This window comes from Arachis hypogaea, chromosome 14 (assembly GCF_003086295.3).
Source record: "Arachis hypogaea cultivar Tifrunner chromosome 14, arahy.Tifrunner.gnm2.J5K5, whole genome shotgun sequence".
NCBI lineage: Eukaryota > Viridiplantae > Streptophyta > Magnoliopsida > Fabales > Fabaceae > Arachis > Arachis hypogaea.
The window spans coordinates 127,220,163-127,237,050 of record NC_092049.1 but is presented as its reverse complement, the minus strand read 5'-3'; the positions used below and the strand labels follow the sequence as shown (position 1 = coordinate 127,237,050).

Genomic DNA, 16,888 nt, shown 5'->3' with positions numbered 1-16,888 from the left:
TAAACATATTCTTTTTGCTAGGTTATTGATGATGGGTGCTTTTCATTTTTGGAAATTTGTTTCAGAAACAGATAAAGTTTGCTGCCTGATCATGTGATTGATCATATGATTTTGGGGGTTGTTGAACTTAAATTATGTGCTTCATATTTTTTAACAATTGATTCACATTACTTGCATTTGAAAAAAGTTAGTAAGCTTTTTTTGACCATCTTTATCAGTTTTAAGAGCTTTTGTTCTGATGAATGAGTATTGGATGGTAAAGATGCTTTTAATTAGTTTTGATAACACAATTTTGTTTCGTGCTCTTTGTGCTTAAAGTTCTAATGTGTTATAAAACTAGCAAGCTATGTCTATTTTAGCTGTTTATGTTCATTTTCAACATGCCCATTAACCATACTCAATTATATTTTGATGTTTTAATTTGTTTTGTACAATAAGAAAAAGAAAAAGAAACAAGTGTTGGTGTAAGTTGAGAAACTATGTCTTTTTCTAAGATAGCAATGTTTTCTCTATTTGTTGTTGTCTTTGGGAATCTTTTGGGTTGAGACTCATGTCATATCTTTGTATATACTGATTCTTAAGATGGTAATGTGCTACAAAATTCTCTATCTTATGTGTTTTTGGGAGTTCCTTTTTGATCAATTGAACCATGTGTCATTCTTACATTATTAAGTAGTACATTGCTTGTTAAGTTTTAACATCAATTGAACCATGTCTCATTCTTACATTATTTCTGAAGCTTAATTTTTCTATTGTAATTTATCCCTTTTGGAATTGAGAAAAGAAATACAGTATTTTCTTAGTTGCTGTTGTTGATGGCAAAGGATCTGTAATGTATTACACAAGTCTAGATAAATACCACTGGTTTAGTAGCTAATGCCTGAAAAAAATTGAAAAGGTGTCAAGGTTAGTAGCATTCATGTTATTCTTCTAGTCAATCCTAATTCTAGTTCTGCCTTCTAGATGGTTTTTAGCCTAAGCCTATGTGTTCAAAGAAAATGAAAAAGAAGACTACCGACTTTCCGTTTTTCAATATTCAGTTTTATCTAAGTGTGACATGCATCTTTTGTTCTTTTAAGTGTGATACTTCTGAAATATTTGTTTGCTGCATAGCTTGGAGGTGGTTACTAACTTATTATCAACTAGGCTTTTTCTTTTGAATGCTAAGGTGCTTATCATTACTCCAGCTATATTGCTTAGAAGTTTGAGGCACAATTTTCTCAAACTTGATATGATTAAGCTTTTAATAATGGATGAGTGCCATCATGCTAAGGGTAGAGACCCTTATTCCTGCATAATGAAAGTAAGTTTATAATATTAGCCATTTGTTGTAATGTTGGTCATTTTGATTTATTAAATACGACTGAAATAAATTTGAGATTTTTTCTTTAAATAAAATAATTAAAACCAATCTCAACAAGCTGGTGTAATTTGGTGAAATAATTTGCTGTCACCTTTGCAGGATTTGATTTAATTTCATGCAGGAGCTCTATTATAGGGAATTGAATTCTTTATTTCTGACCTCCCTTGAATTTTTGGGATGACTGCATCTCCGATTAAGTTAAAAGGTATACAATTATAATATTTTTGTCTCTTAGTATTTCAATTTTTTTTAAAAAAATAAGATAATCAATAATGTCACTTATTCTCTAATTTTAAACTTCCTTAACTTTTTTTCCTTTTTCACTTTCTTGGTCTAGTTGAAAATTCTGAATACACCTTTTTTGTAAATATGCGTGATGACTCTAATGGACTCAAAGGTTGCTTTGGATCTTCTACCTCTAATACACCCTGCCTATACTATGAATATTGACATTCCTTGAGACCTTATATTGATGCTAGAATATTCTAATTTAAAATGTGGCTAGAATAATTTAATTCTATCTAATAACTCTTTTGAATTTCATTTTAGTATTATCAGTTGATCTTGTAATACATACTTTATGGATTATTTCAAAGTGGTTTGACTTTCAGAAATTTTTTTTTTATTTTATATAGCAGATTGTGGCAGTTTCAAACTGTCACAATTTTTTTAAACCAGCGTACAGGATAGCGGCGGTTATAAAACCGCCACAATTTTTTTAAAAAACCTATTTACCAAATAGCGGCAGAACCGCCGCAAAATCAATTATGTGATTTGCTACGGTTGTGCCAGCGGTTTTCTAAAACCGCCGCAAAATCAAATCTCCATCTCCTAATAGGCAACGCTTATGAAATTGCTGGAATTTCGTTCCCTAAAAAAACCGTCGCTATTCGACATGTCTCTTGTAGTGGCGCGATAGACATTTTTAACATGCTTTTAAATTATTTGAGAACACTTTTATCAATAACAAAATTTGGAAAAATTTTTGTCAACACCAAAATAATTTGAGTGTATTTTTTATAATTTATCTTTTATTTTATCATAATAATAAATACTATAACTTAAGAATGAACATTTTTGTCTATATTTTTGAATAATTGTATTCTGTTTTATTAATTTTAATGTATTTAGTATGTAAAATATTTTATATAATTATTTAATTATATATATTTTTATGAATAATTATTCATACGATTAATATATAAAATAATTATTTTTATTAATATAATATTAAAAATTATTTTATATCAACGGTGCATCAAAATTAAACTTTTTGTTTTATAGAAATCGGTATATTAGCGCCTCTGTCGGACTACCTCGGAAGACGCTGACCGACTCTGATCGATACTAGCCACCACAAGAAATTTTAGATAATTAATCTATCACATTATCCTTAAATAGTTTCATTCTTATCCAATCGGTCATGTGATACCAAACAATAACGAAGTCTTAACAAAGAAAATTACTCATAACACTCTTTAACCTTATAAAAGTAAAAGTAACTAAGAACGAGAAAAAAAAAAAAGAAAAGTAAATAAAATTGATATTCATAGAAACATCATTTATTATTAAGCTTTTCATTTTCCATTATTCAAACATGAATTGTAAGGGAAATGTTGCAAACATAGGACTATAAATCCTGACATGGAATTGAGTGTATACAAAGACATTTGTCGCGATTGCAATATCCACTTGCTAGATTTCCATAACGTTTTTTGCATGAAGCGTCGCACTGACTTGCTACACATTTCGCATCTGGTTGTGTCTGTGAACAATGGTTTGAGGCTGCCTCTGTTACTTTCATTAGCCTTTCATTTCCTACGTATACCCATCAAACACAAAATAATTATTACTGGATAGTTGGATGTACAATCTAAATTAACATAAACAAATAGAAACTTATAATTTTTTTTTCAGTTTTAATTAAAAAAAACAGATTTGTGCTAAAGAAAATCACTTTTCACCCTATTTTTATATAGATTTTATAAATTAATCAGAATTTAAATTAAAGTCGTTTTTTTTTTGGTTCGGAAAAAAAATAACGGAAGTAGATTCTTATTAAAATCAAAATTTTAATAATTTCAACTCATATAAAGAATTAAATTGTAAAATTATTTTTCTGAAAATCATAAATAAACACAGCCTCAGTTCTTTTAATTTTTTCTGGCAAATTTCTTTTTGTCTAAAAAAAAAAATCATTTTTCATATATTTGTCAATATTTTATAAAATATTATATTTTGAAAGAAAGAGTTTTTATTTTTTAAAAAGAAAGAAACATAATTTATTTTTTAACTAGTTTTAACAATATAAAGTATTAAAATGTAATTTTTTTAAGAAAAATTAAACATGGCCTATTAGATAACTAACATATACCAATACCGATGGAAAAAACAAGTAGAATGACCAAAACACAGGTAAAGGCCTTCATCTTCTTAGGTGCTTGAAAGTATGAAATAACAGGTGGATGTCTATCTATTTATAATAAGAATAAGTCATTTACTTTTGGTGCCATATTTACTATAATCGATTAAAATTAATTACAGAACCGAATAAGAGGAGGATATTGCTCTAGAAGGGGTCAGACTGTACAGCACACAATCATTCATTTGCTATGGAGACTGGTACATACATAAAATACGATATAATATGAAATACGTTTACATACGAATTTTAAAATTTTATAAAATGTAAAATATATATATATATATATATATATATATATATATATATATATATAAAATATAAAATAATTTTTTAATAAATCATAATAATATTTTAATATTTTATTGATATTAAAATATAAATTAATTTTTAATTATTTTTAAAGTTTTATTTTAGTTATATAAAATATTTAAAATATTTTTTTAATAAATAATAATATATACTATTTTTAAATTTATTTTAAGAATATATGTTAAAAATAATGTTGGATGTGCTGATACATAATGGTATTTAGATATGTCTAAATGTGTCCAAAAATTTTTTTTATTTTTTATCAAGACACAGTTAAACACAACAGACACACATGTCAAATGAATGTCGATAAAAGTCACCAAAAAAAAAATGAATGTCGATAATTATCGTATTTAAAATATATCCAATACATGAATATGACAACTCAGCAAAATATCCATACTTATGTCTATTTGTCTTTTAACTTTTAATCTTACGGTCTTACCTAATTATTTTTGTCAACCACTCCATTATTAATGTCAAACGAAATTATTATCATCTCCAATTTTGCTAATACATACAATAGTAGAATGGATCCATAAATTTTAATATGGAGGAGTTTAATTTTAGATAAATTTTGTATTTCATAAAAATAATTAACCTATGATGTACGGATATTGATAAAGACACAAAATACAACACGACATAAAGTTTAGATAAATTCTAATGAGATATGCATACTGACATACTGAGATACATATATATAAAATATAAAATAATTTTTAGATAAATTCTAATGATATTTTAATATTTTATTTATATTAAAATAAAAATTAATTTTTAATTATTTTTAACATCTTATTTTAATTATATAAAATATTTAAAATATTTTTTATTTTAATAAATAATAATATATACTATTTTTAAATTTATTTCAAAAATACATGTTAATAATAAAGTTGGGCATGCTGACACATGAATGATGGTATTTAGGTTTGCCGAAGCATATCTGGAAAAGAATTTTTATTTTTTGTTAAGACATAGTTGGACACAGTAAACACATGTGTTGAACAAATGTCGAAGAGTGTCAGGTCCAAAATATATCTGACATACGGACACGATAACTCAGCAAAGTGTCAGTGCTTCATAGCAATTAACATATAGTTATTTAAATTGGTTTTTCAAAAGATTTATCAATATATATATAAAATTATAAATTTTTCTTCAAAATTTTATTTTTAATATGACAAATACACAAAAAACATAACAATATTAATAGTACATTATAAAATTATAAAATACCAATAATTTATAGCGTGTTTAGTTAAAAAATATCACATATTTTATTAATTAAAATTAACTTTTTTTTTAATTTTTGAAAAATTTGAAAATAAATTTTAATTATGTAAAAGACACATTATCCTTATAGAATACAAGATATAAAATATTTTTATAAATGAGTATTTTTTACAAAAAAAAAATATCTAAAGTACACAATATAATTAACAAAATATAACTACGTAAGTTATTATTAATATTTCATATAATAATATAAATGTTAAATATATTAATATAAGACTTAAGGATATGACATTAAATTAGTTAAATAAAAAATATTAATAAATTAAATAATTAAGATATAAATTCATCACATAATAAAAAATAATACATATAAAATTATTAAATTATATAATATTTTTTTATTTCTTTAAGCATATATTTCATATTTAAGTATAATTTTTTAAAATTTTGAGAAGATCGAAGTCACTAATTATCCCTCTCTAGCTAAGTCTGTCCCTCACAATAAAAACACATTTTAAAAATATTATAGAAAAGTATTTAATTAAAAATTATTCAAAAGATATAGATAAATTCTTTTACAATTTCAATACGACAGTGAATGTATTAAAATTTAAAATAATTTATTATAATCGTTTTTAAGACACAAAATAACTAAATTCTATAATAAAAATAAAAATTTAGTTAATATATATATCATAATATACATATTACTAGTACCAAACAAAAAATTATTAAAATTTTTTATTAATAATAATAATTTTATGTTTGTTAAAGAAAAAATATTCTCTGTATTCTGTATTAAGTATATTTTTTTATTTTATTTTATGAATTTAGCTAACATGTATGTTTATTAAGATATATGATAAAGTTATAAATTAAAATGTTTTTATAAAAAAGATACAAAATTTAATTTTTTAATGTATTTATTGTGCATTTATCAAAGTAAAATATTTAAAATTTTTTATTATTAACAACTTTAATTGTGCTTTTAAAATATAAATTAGTTAAATCCTTATTTAATTGTCGTTTTCTAATTCCAAGAAGTTATTTATTATTTTTGAGTTTTGTTAACCTGTTTCCTTAGATTAAAGTTGTTAGTAATAGAAAATTTTAAATAGTTTACTTTAATAAATACATGATAAATACATTGAAAATTTAAATTTTGCATCGTTTTTTATAAATACTTTCTTAATTCATAATTTTATCATGTGTCTTAAGCGCACGTATAGGGATGGCAATACCACCCAAATTCGCGAGTACCCACTCTATCTCTATCCGTTCGGGACGGGTAATTACCTGTCTCGCACTGGAGTGGATTTTTAGCGGGGCAGGTTCTTGTTAGGAGCGGGACGGGATCGGATTTAGGTAATACCCGCCCCGCTATATATATAATATATATAATTTTAATATATAATATGTATAATATATGTAAAATAATTAGTAAATGATTAATAATATTGTATCATATTTAAATTTTTACTTTAATTTATATTATGTATGTGATGATGATTATATAAATTTTGAAATTTAATTTTATTTATTGGATTTTAATAATTATAGGAGCGGGTAGGGGGCGGATACCCGCAGGGACGGGTTAGGGTTTAGCATTTTACTACCCGCGGATAGAAGCGGGGCGGATTCTATGCGGGTTATTATACGGCAGGGCGGGATCGGGTTGAGCAAAAATCCGCCCCTATCCGCTCCGTTGCCACCCCTACGCACATATTAATTAAACCCTTATTTTTTTAGCAATACTACATGACTAATAAATATTATTATTTTGAGCCCGTACTTGACTAACAATAATTTGTATTTATATTTATCAAGAATTTACACAGATAAGTTAATACAATTTACACACATAAATTAATAAAATTTATTATTAAAGACAATTTAATATTTATATTTGTCAAATAATAATCTAATTACTAAAAAATATTGGCTTCTTAAAATTTCTGTTGTTTTTTTATTATACCCTTTATTGGTAATATAAATAAAAATATAATGAAAAAGTTAAAAGACTAAATAATTAATGAAGAGAGAATATATATAGTATTAAGATACTTTTGTCTTTTTCTTTTAATTGCTTAATATTTGTGTAAAACTAAAAAAAGGTATAATATTTAATACGAAATAAATAGAGTAATTATTATGTCATTGATTTAGCTAAAAAGTATTCTATCAATATTGGTTAAGAGTATAATACAAAAAATTTTGGTTTTGTAATGCATTTAGGTTCAGATTGGGTAAATTTTATAAATAAGGTCTTTTAAAAAAGAAATTAAAATAGAAGAATTTTTATTAGTAGTAGTTTATAAATAATTTATTTTGTATTTGAATTTTTAGTTATAAAAGATTAAAAGTACTTATTTTAAAGTTATAGTATTTGGATAAAGGACTCAAAAATTCAATTTTTTTTAATCCAAAGAAAATGAATATTAAAATAACGATGATAAGAAATACCTTTTAATATTGAATGTTGATTTTGCATAATTTAATTATTGAAATTTTATACCACACATAATGTTAAACCCTCACAAATCGGCAATAAACGATTATATCTCAGATACTCATTCAAAAAATCTTTTAAATTAATAACGGCCCACTAAGGAAAAACAGTTTCCACGTTCTTGGACCAATCTCAAAATCCGGAGATAATGGTCAAAGACCGTTCAATCGGAATAATGATAAATAGCAGAATCAACATGGCTAGCTAGAGAGGACACATTCAAAAAATGAATCACCATCCTTATCTTTTTAGTTAAGAGATATATTACTGATTTGAGCGTCGGAGTCTTTTTTGCAGGTCCCATGTCCGAGTCCGAGTTCTAAGGATAGCTCATCCCTGTTGATCGAAAAGCTTGGAGCATCCACAGTATTACAGAGATGAGATATACCTCAGACGAGTATTATTGACAGAACATTTAGTGCCCACTGTGGGGCCGATTTCTAATATCACCTCATGATCTTTCCCCCCCCCCCCCTTTTTTTTTTTCATTTTCTCCTTTTTGCAGGATTCAAAATATGGCTGCCAGCCTGCCACCACCTCTTCCCGCTCATGTCTAACTAGTGGCCATGAAAGCCGCTTTTCAAGCAAAAGTAAAAAAAATGTCCAAACTCCTGACGAGTAAAGCGGACAACGATGGAGGTGACAAGAAAACTGCAAGCAAAGAAAATCCTGAGGACGAACATCACTCTAAAACAAACATGGCAATGGAAGTCATCCCCCGAGATCCAGTAAAAAGAGAACAAATCCTTTCTCTGATGAAATAATAAACTTCTAAATGCCGAAAAATTTTACACTTCCAACCACACTAAAACCTTAGGAGGGCTTTGGTGATCCCAAAATCTACATCACTAAGATTGAATCTACGATGTTTTTAAATGGTGCTTTATTGTGGTTTTCTAGTCTCCTAGCAAGTTGTATTTCCAGTTTTGACAAAATTTTTGACCAATTTATTAACCATTTTGCAGCTTTCAAGATCTATGTCCATGACTTTGATTTCCTCTACACTATTAAACAAGGACAACATCAGTGTCTGAAAGATTATATGTCTAGATTTGTAAATGTCGTGATAAAAATTCCCAATCTCAGTCCTGATGTGCACCTTCATGCGCTAAAGAGCAGACTATGCTCGAGAGATTTCAGGAGACTATAGCTATCACTAAATCTAAGACACTAACAGAATTCAGAGATAAGACATCAGGACAAATAGAAAATCGAAGAGCTAAGGGAAGTCAGGAAGGTTGAAAAGCAAACACCACAAACACCTCGGAAAGAAGAGGATAGATAGGGAAGGCCGAGTTAGACACGCGAACAAAAGAAACCTTTCAAACTAACGCTAAAGTTTGACACCTACACAAAGTTCAATACGATTAGAGAAGACATCATAAAGGAAATCCTCCACAGTTAGTTTATAAAGCCGCCTAGCAAAACGGGAACTTACCAAGACCATTAATATGTGGACAAAGGTAGGCATTGCACATTCTATCAAAAGTTTGGTCACACTATAGACGAATGCGTAGTAGCCAAAGACCTACTGAAAATTGGCAAGACAAGGTTTGCTGGACAAACACATCAGCAGCAGAGGCCAAAGAGAAATGATAACCACAACAGATTAGTCGAACTATAATTCAACTCCCCGAGACAAAGGAACTTGGCATGCTTCCCCAGAATTCCCATAAAAAGGCATTATTAACTATATTTCAGGTGGTTTTACAGGAGGTGGAATAACCAACACGGCTAGGAAAAGGAGTTATCAAACCATGGTGACCATGGAGGGATCCTCCTCACTTCCCACAGAAAGCATTTCTTTTGATGGATCCGACTTCAAGTTATAGTGCTCAAACCTAGACAACCTTGTTGTGTTTTCAGTTAACATGGGAGAATTGACGGCTAAGAAAGTCTTGCTCGATTCAGGGAGTAGGGCCAATGTATTGTTCTACTTGACTTTTCAAAAAATGCAGCTAAGCGATAAAGATCTGCAGCCTTCAACTAGAGAGTTGGTAGGCTTCTACGAGGAAAGGGTGCCCATGACAGATTATGTATGGTTACGAACGACACTAGGGGAACCCCCATGCTCGAAAACCCTAGACATACAATTTTTAATAGTAGACTATTTGAGCCCTTATAACGTCATTTTAGGGAGACCATCCCTTAACTTTTTTGGAGCTATTGTTTCTACTGTTTATTTGCGGATAAAGTTCCATATGTAGGATAACATCATAGCAACAGTGCATGCTGATCATAAGGACGCATGACAATGTTATAATGTGGGCCTGAAATTGAAGCCACCGTCAACAAAAACCATTCAACAAGTCAACTCTGTCTACAACACAGAGGACATCCCATCCTTGGCTAAACTGGATCCCTGAGACGATATCTCCAACCGACATACTCCAATGGATGAATTGAAAAAGGTATCACTTACAAAATTCGAACATCAGTACACTAACATTGGATCCGCTTTTTCTGCAGGAAATGAGCAGACCATCACCAAATTCCTTAGATCCAATGTCAACCTCTTTGCATGGCCGCTAGTAGATATGCCTGGGATTGATCCAAATGTCATATGCCATAAACTTGATATTAACCCTAGTGTCCGACTAGTGCACCAGAAAAAACAAGACCTAGGTACGGCAAGAAGAAATGCGGCAATAACAAAAACTAAAAAATTGCTTGATGCAGGTTTCATCCACGAGCTTAGATTCTAATTGTGGTTAGCAAATGTAGTTATGGTAAAAAAAAGCTCAGGAAAATGGCATGTGTGTGTGGATTTCACATACCTAAACAAAGCATGTCCCAAGGATTTCTACGCATTGCCGAGTATTGACAAATTAGTCGAGTGTCAAGGTGTTGAATTTTATGGACGCTTATTTCGGATATAATTAGATACTAATGCACCTAGAGGATCAAGATAAGACTGCGTTCATAACAGATAACGGTAATTTTTGTTATAAGGTAAATGCCTTTCAGACTTAAGAACGCATGAGCAAAATATCAGAGGCTGATGGATAAGGGTTTTAAGGACCAAATAAGTCGGAACATGGAAGTCTATGTCGATGATATGGTTATAAAGTCGGAGTTAGAGGAAGCACACCAAGCCGACATCCACGAGGTTTTCCAACAACTTCAAAAATACAACATGAGGTTAAATATGGAGAAATGCGTATTTGGAGTACACAAAGGAACATTTCTCGGTTTCCTATTGACACATCAGGGGATTGTGATAAGCAGAAAACTGAAGCTCATGGATACCGGCAAGTGCACCAGACCATTCAAGTAATACCACGATGAGTGGATATCATTCCCACAAAGATTAACGAATTGAGCACACAAATATCGAATTAAATTACTAATTATATCAATAAAACCTGGAATATGAGAATTGTTGTGACTTGCTGGAAACTTGTAAAGATTGAATAAGGGTTGCTTGAGTGTTGAATGCTTCGGACAGTGCTTATTGAATTTGGAGAAATTAATAGTGGTGAATGTCTAAGGCTTGTAAATGTTGATGTCCTCAAGAGAATAACCTTATTAACCAAATTCTAAAGTTTGCAAATCCCCGTTTATGACGAATCTAAAGTAACCAATTTCTGATGTCTCGACTCCTCGGTTTGTCTTTAATTAACCACCCTCCAATGTCTTGGTTGTTTGATTAATTAAAGAGGTTAAGTTTAAAAATCCGATTCACTTTCTCAATGAGAAAACATGATTTCAAGAATCGTCCGAATCCAGATTATATGTCACGTATCCAAGATTAGGGTAAACAAAAATCATATATTGCCGCACACTTACAAAATCCCCTACGTCTAGTTGATTTAAAAACCTATGTAAAAGAGTTTTCAAGCACGATTTGAAAAACTACTCTATCGAATCAGTTAACAAATCCAAAACGGGATTAGCATACCTGTTGATGCTACTAATCCTTTATTGATGAAGAACAAAATATTCAATCATAAATAGATGAATGCAAAACTTTAGAATAAAAGAAAACTTGAATTAATGTAACAACTTAGACCATCCACTAGCACGATATTGTCCGCTTTGGCACACGAGACCTCACGGTTTTGCCTTTGACGATAGAAATGATAGCCGAAACTCCCCACACTCACTCGTCAAAACACGTCATGCTAGGGAGAGGTATCCACACCCTTATAAGGCATGCTTCGTTCCCCTCCCCAACCGATGTGAGACCTTACAATCTACCCCCCATAAGGGAGCCCAGCGCCCTCGCTGGCCTGGCACATCGATCGGGCTCTGGCTCTGATACCATAATGTAACACCCTACCAAACAGAGTCTTATGCTTAAGTCATAAAATAGGAATGGAAATGTATTACAACCTCTAAAATAAAAAATTTAGTACGTATAGTAATGTGAAAAAGATTATAACTAGGAGCCTTTGAAGAAAAAGGATAGCACAAAATCGTAATTTGAAAACCGCAACACTCCGATCGATAACGTAACGAAACGGATAAAGGAAAAAGCTAACGCGAGAATATATATATACAAAGGAGTGCCAAAAACATGAATATCAAAACTCAAGATCCGGTTGCGAAGATAACCGGTCCGAGCATAGAAGTATGTACATAAATATAGAAAGCAAGGAACCCAAAGGAAACCCAAAGGGCGAAATACAAAACATGCTCTCCAAAACAACCTCTAAGAGGAAATCAACACAGTATGTATTATTTAGTGGAGATAAAAGTATCTAAGTAAAAATATAAAACCAAAATAAAGTCCCGAGAACCAAGAATCTTTGCTAATCCAGAAGTCTCCAGCATGCCTCAGCGAGGAGCCTCACGTCCTGCATCTGAAAACCACAAAATCTGCATGGGTGAGAACCAGAGGTTCCTAGCATAGTAACGGTACCCACATATCTAACATGTAATGTCCTGGGAAAGCCAAAGGCAATCTTAGAACTTCCACCAAATAAATCAAAGCTTATAAACAGACTAAACCATAAATGGCAACTGACTAAAGATCTTCAGTCTAACTAATACTTCCCTTTCCAAATCCTTCAGACCTCCCACCCGCCAGCAGTAATATGATATCGCAAACACAATTATATTAGACAAAGAGATATACAAATAGGAAACAGATACGGCATTTAGACAATTAGCAAGTAATATGCAGTCAATTAGGCAATTCCAAAAAATTTACATAATATGCATATGATGTATGCCTATTCTAATAGCTGATGAGTCTCATCTGTCGGTTATAAAGCCAGCCCGACAAGTCTCGGTAGCTAATCGTTGGACTGTCCCTCTGTCGTGCATCCCCAACTCGAGTTATTCACAACATGAGTCGTAGTTTATATCCAACACCCTCACTGGTGTATATTCACGGGGGCGAACTCATCCGGAACTTTCACAGTGTTCGGCCACACTTACGACATAAGGTCAGTAGAGTATCGAGTCTCCACCTGGAGCACGTGGTGGCTAGCCACTGCTTTCTCCCAGGAAAACTTGTATCTCAGATAGTGGAAGTGCAACATTCACATTTCATTCAATACGCATATATGCAATCATGCTCAGCCATAATTCAATAATAGCTTTGCCTTAATTCGGCAATAACCCAGCTATCTGGCTCATGGTTCAATCCATATCCAGCCAATGTATTAACAACTACAGCCTTTTGGCTCATGGCACATAAAGCACTTTCACCGCCGCATCCTCCGTATCTCATACAATCATCTTTGATCATCATTGATCATTAGTCCTCTCCGGTCTTCATCCACAAGTTACCACATTTCCTAGCTTCTTCCCATTGCTAGGCATATCATAATAATTTAAGACATAAGGGATGAGATCGGAGGCGTAGAAGTATGAAAACAGGGTCACGCGTGTACGTCACCCACGCGCACGCGTGGAAAGCCAAACAACCATAGGGACGCGTATGCATCGCCCACGCGCACGCGTGGATGGAATAAAGTAAAGGGACGCCTACGCGTCCACCACGCGTACGCGTGGGTGCGTTTTGTGCCCCACGCCCAAAACCAGCACAATTCCTGCACAACTCTCAGGAGCTTTGGCTGGGCAACCAAATCAGCACATCGACGCGTACGCATCGGCCACGCACACGCGTGGGTAGTGAATATTTGAAAATGACGCATGCGCGTCGGCCACGCATACGCGTGGGAGTGCGTTTAGCCAAAAATTTTACAGTTAAAAAGCTGCAGAATTCACAGTTTTAAACCCCAATCTTTCGATGGGCATAACTTCTTCGTTTCAAATCATTTTTCGCCCGTTCTTTGAACGACATAGACATCCCAGATCCAATTTCATTTATAAACAAGTTTGACACAAATCGGGAATTCGGAGCTCAAGTTATGCTCCATCAAAGTAAGCCCAAAAACCACATTTTCATACAAAACCACAAAGTGCCATTTTCAAAACAAACCAATTCCAACCCTTTTTAAAATCAACCAAAACATACCAAAAATCAACCTCAAGCCTCCTCAACTCATACATTAACATGTTTATCAAATTCACAAAACACCATCCCATCATTTTAACCCATCTCACCCAAATAACGCAATTTCAAACACATTTTCATGTCATATACTCTTTCTCATCCCAATTTCCAACAACACCATCTCCAATCAACCATCATTACATATAATCAATATCACCCTCACCATCAACATGGTTTCACCACAATTCAACCTCAATCAATCATCAAACATATATCAAACATGCATATTTCTCATGCATCATACCATCAAAACATCAATATTCATAATCACATATATGATCACCCAATATATCTCAACCATTCAACAACAACAATTCAATTCCTATCTTAGGGCCTCTAGCCTAAGTTTTTACACCACATTACATTTTAGATATAGGAAACTGAGACCATACCTTAGCCGATTTTCCCGCTCAACCTGGAGCACTTCAAAATTACTTTTTCACAAGCTTTCAAGGCTTCAACACCTCCAAGAACAGATTTTTAATACACCAAAGCCCTTTTCCAAGCTTTCTAAAATCTCAACCAAGCTTCAATATTCACATACACACTACCTAATCCACAATTATCACATCCAAACATAACAACTCAATACCCAAATATCATAAACCACAAATTTCACTAGGATTGAGAATCTTACTATACCCAAGGATCAAGAAGACAAGATTAAGCCTTTCCTCCAAGCTAGTTGGGTCCTATACATCAAGAGCTCACAAATCTCAACACTTTTTACCCAAATACTCAAAATCAATGCTGGGATTTCAAAGGGGAAAAAGTGGCTTACTGATGAGCGGATATTTTATACGTTTTTTGGGGTTAATTTCATATAGTTTTTAGTATGTTTTAGTTAGTTTTTAGTTTATTTTCATTAGTTTCTAGGCAAAATTCATATTTCTGGACTTTACTATGAGTTTGTGTGTTTTTCTGTAATTTCAGGTATTTTCTGGCTGAAATTGAGGGAGCTGAGCAAAAATCTGATTCAGGCTGAAAAAGGACTGCTGATACTGTTGGATCCTGATCTCTCTGCACTCGGAATGGAATTTCTGGAGCTACAGAAGTTCAATTGACGCACTTCCAATTGCGTTGGAGAGTAGACATCCAGGGCTTTCCAGCAATATATAATAGTCCATACTTTGCTCAAGGATAGATGACGTAAACTGGCGTTCAACGCCAGTTCCAAGTTGCAGTCTGGCGTCCAGCGCCAGAAACACGTTACAAGTTGAAGTTCAACGCCAGAAACAGGTTACAGCCTGGCGTTAAATGCCCAAAACAGCCCAGGCACGTGAGAAGCTTTAGTCTCAGCCCCAGCACATACCAAGTGGTCCCCAGAAGTGGATTTCTGCACTATCTATCATAGTTTACTCACTTTCTGTAAACCTAGGTTACTAGTTTAGTATTTAAACAACTTTTAGAGATTTATTTTGTACCTCATGACATTTTAGATCTGAACTTTGTAATCTCTGACGGCATGAGTCTCTAAACTCCATTGTTGGGGGTGAGGAGCTCTGCTGTGTTTTGATGAATTAATGCAACTATTTCTGTTTTCCATTCAAACATGCGTGTTCCTATCTAAGATATTCATTAGTGCTTAATTATAGAGAAGGTGATAATCCGTGACACTTATCACCTTCCTCAATCCATGAACGTGTGTTTGACAACCACCTCCGTTCTATATCAGATTGAATGAGTATCTCTTAGATTCTTTAATTAGAATCTCCGTGGTATAAGCTAGAATCCATTGGCAGCATCCTTGAGAATCCGAAAAGTCTAAACCTTGTCTGTGGTATTCCGAGTAGGATTCTGGAATTGGATGACTGTGACGAGCTTCAAACTCGCGAGTACTGGGCGTAGTGACAGACACAAAAGGATAGTAAATCCTATTCCGGTATGATCGAGAACCTACAGATGATTAGCCGTGCGGTGACAGCGCACCTGGACCATTTTCACTGAGAGAAAGGATGCTAGCCATTGACAACGGTAATCCACCAACACACAGCTTGCCATAGGAGGGACGTGTGTGCGTGAAGAAGAAAATAGGGAGAAAGCAGAGATTCAAAAGACAAAGCATCTCCAAAACTCCAACATATTCTCATTTACTGCATAACAAGTATTTATTTCATGCTCTTTTATTCCTCGTAATTCAATTTGTAAGTGAATTGTTTTCCTGACTAAGAGTTACAAGGTAACCATAGATTGCTTCAAGCCAACAATCTCCTTGGGATTCGACCCTTACTCACGTAAGGTATTACTTGGACGACCCAGTGCACTTGCTGGTTAGTTGTGCGGAATTACATAGTGTGAAGAAATTTTCGTGCACCAAGTTTTTGGCGCCGTTGCCGGGGATTGTTCGAGTTTGGACAACTGACGGTTTATTTTGTTGCTTAGATTAGGAAAAAATTTTTCTTTTTGGTTTAGAGTCTTCTATTATCGTTTTGGTTGAAATTTTCTTTTTTAAAAAATCCTTATTTTCTTTTTTTTTTAGTTATTAAAAATACTTCTTCAAAACAAGTGTTACATTTACTGCCCAATTGGCTAGAGCGTTGGTCTATGTTCTTGGTAATTGGGTATATTCTT

The 16,888-nt window shown here is 32.4% G+C and overlaps 1 long non-coding RNA gene across 1 annotated transcript; it reads right to left on the bottom strand.

Annotated features, from left to right (window-relative positions):
- Window positions 1-2,909: 2,909 nt before the first annotated feature.
- LOC112740615 (uncharacterized) lies at window positions 2,910-3,936 on the bottom strand. Its single transcript, XR_003171252.3, has 2 exons — window positions 3,738-3,936; window positions 2,910-3,181 (listed from the first exon to the last, which is right to left on the bottom strand). It is a non-coding gene; the product is annotated as an uncharacterized lncRNA (long non-coding RNA).
- Window positions 3,937-16,888: the final 12,952 nt, after the last annotated feature.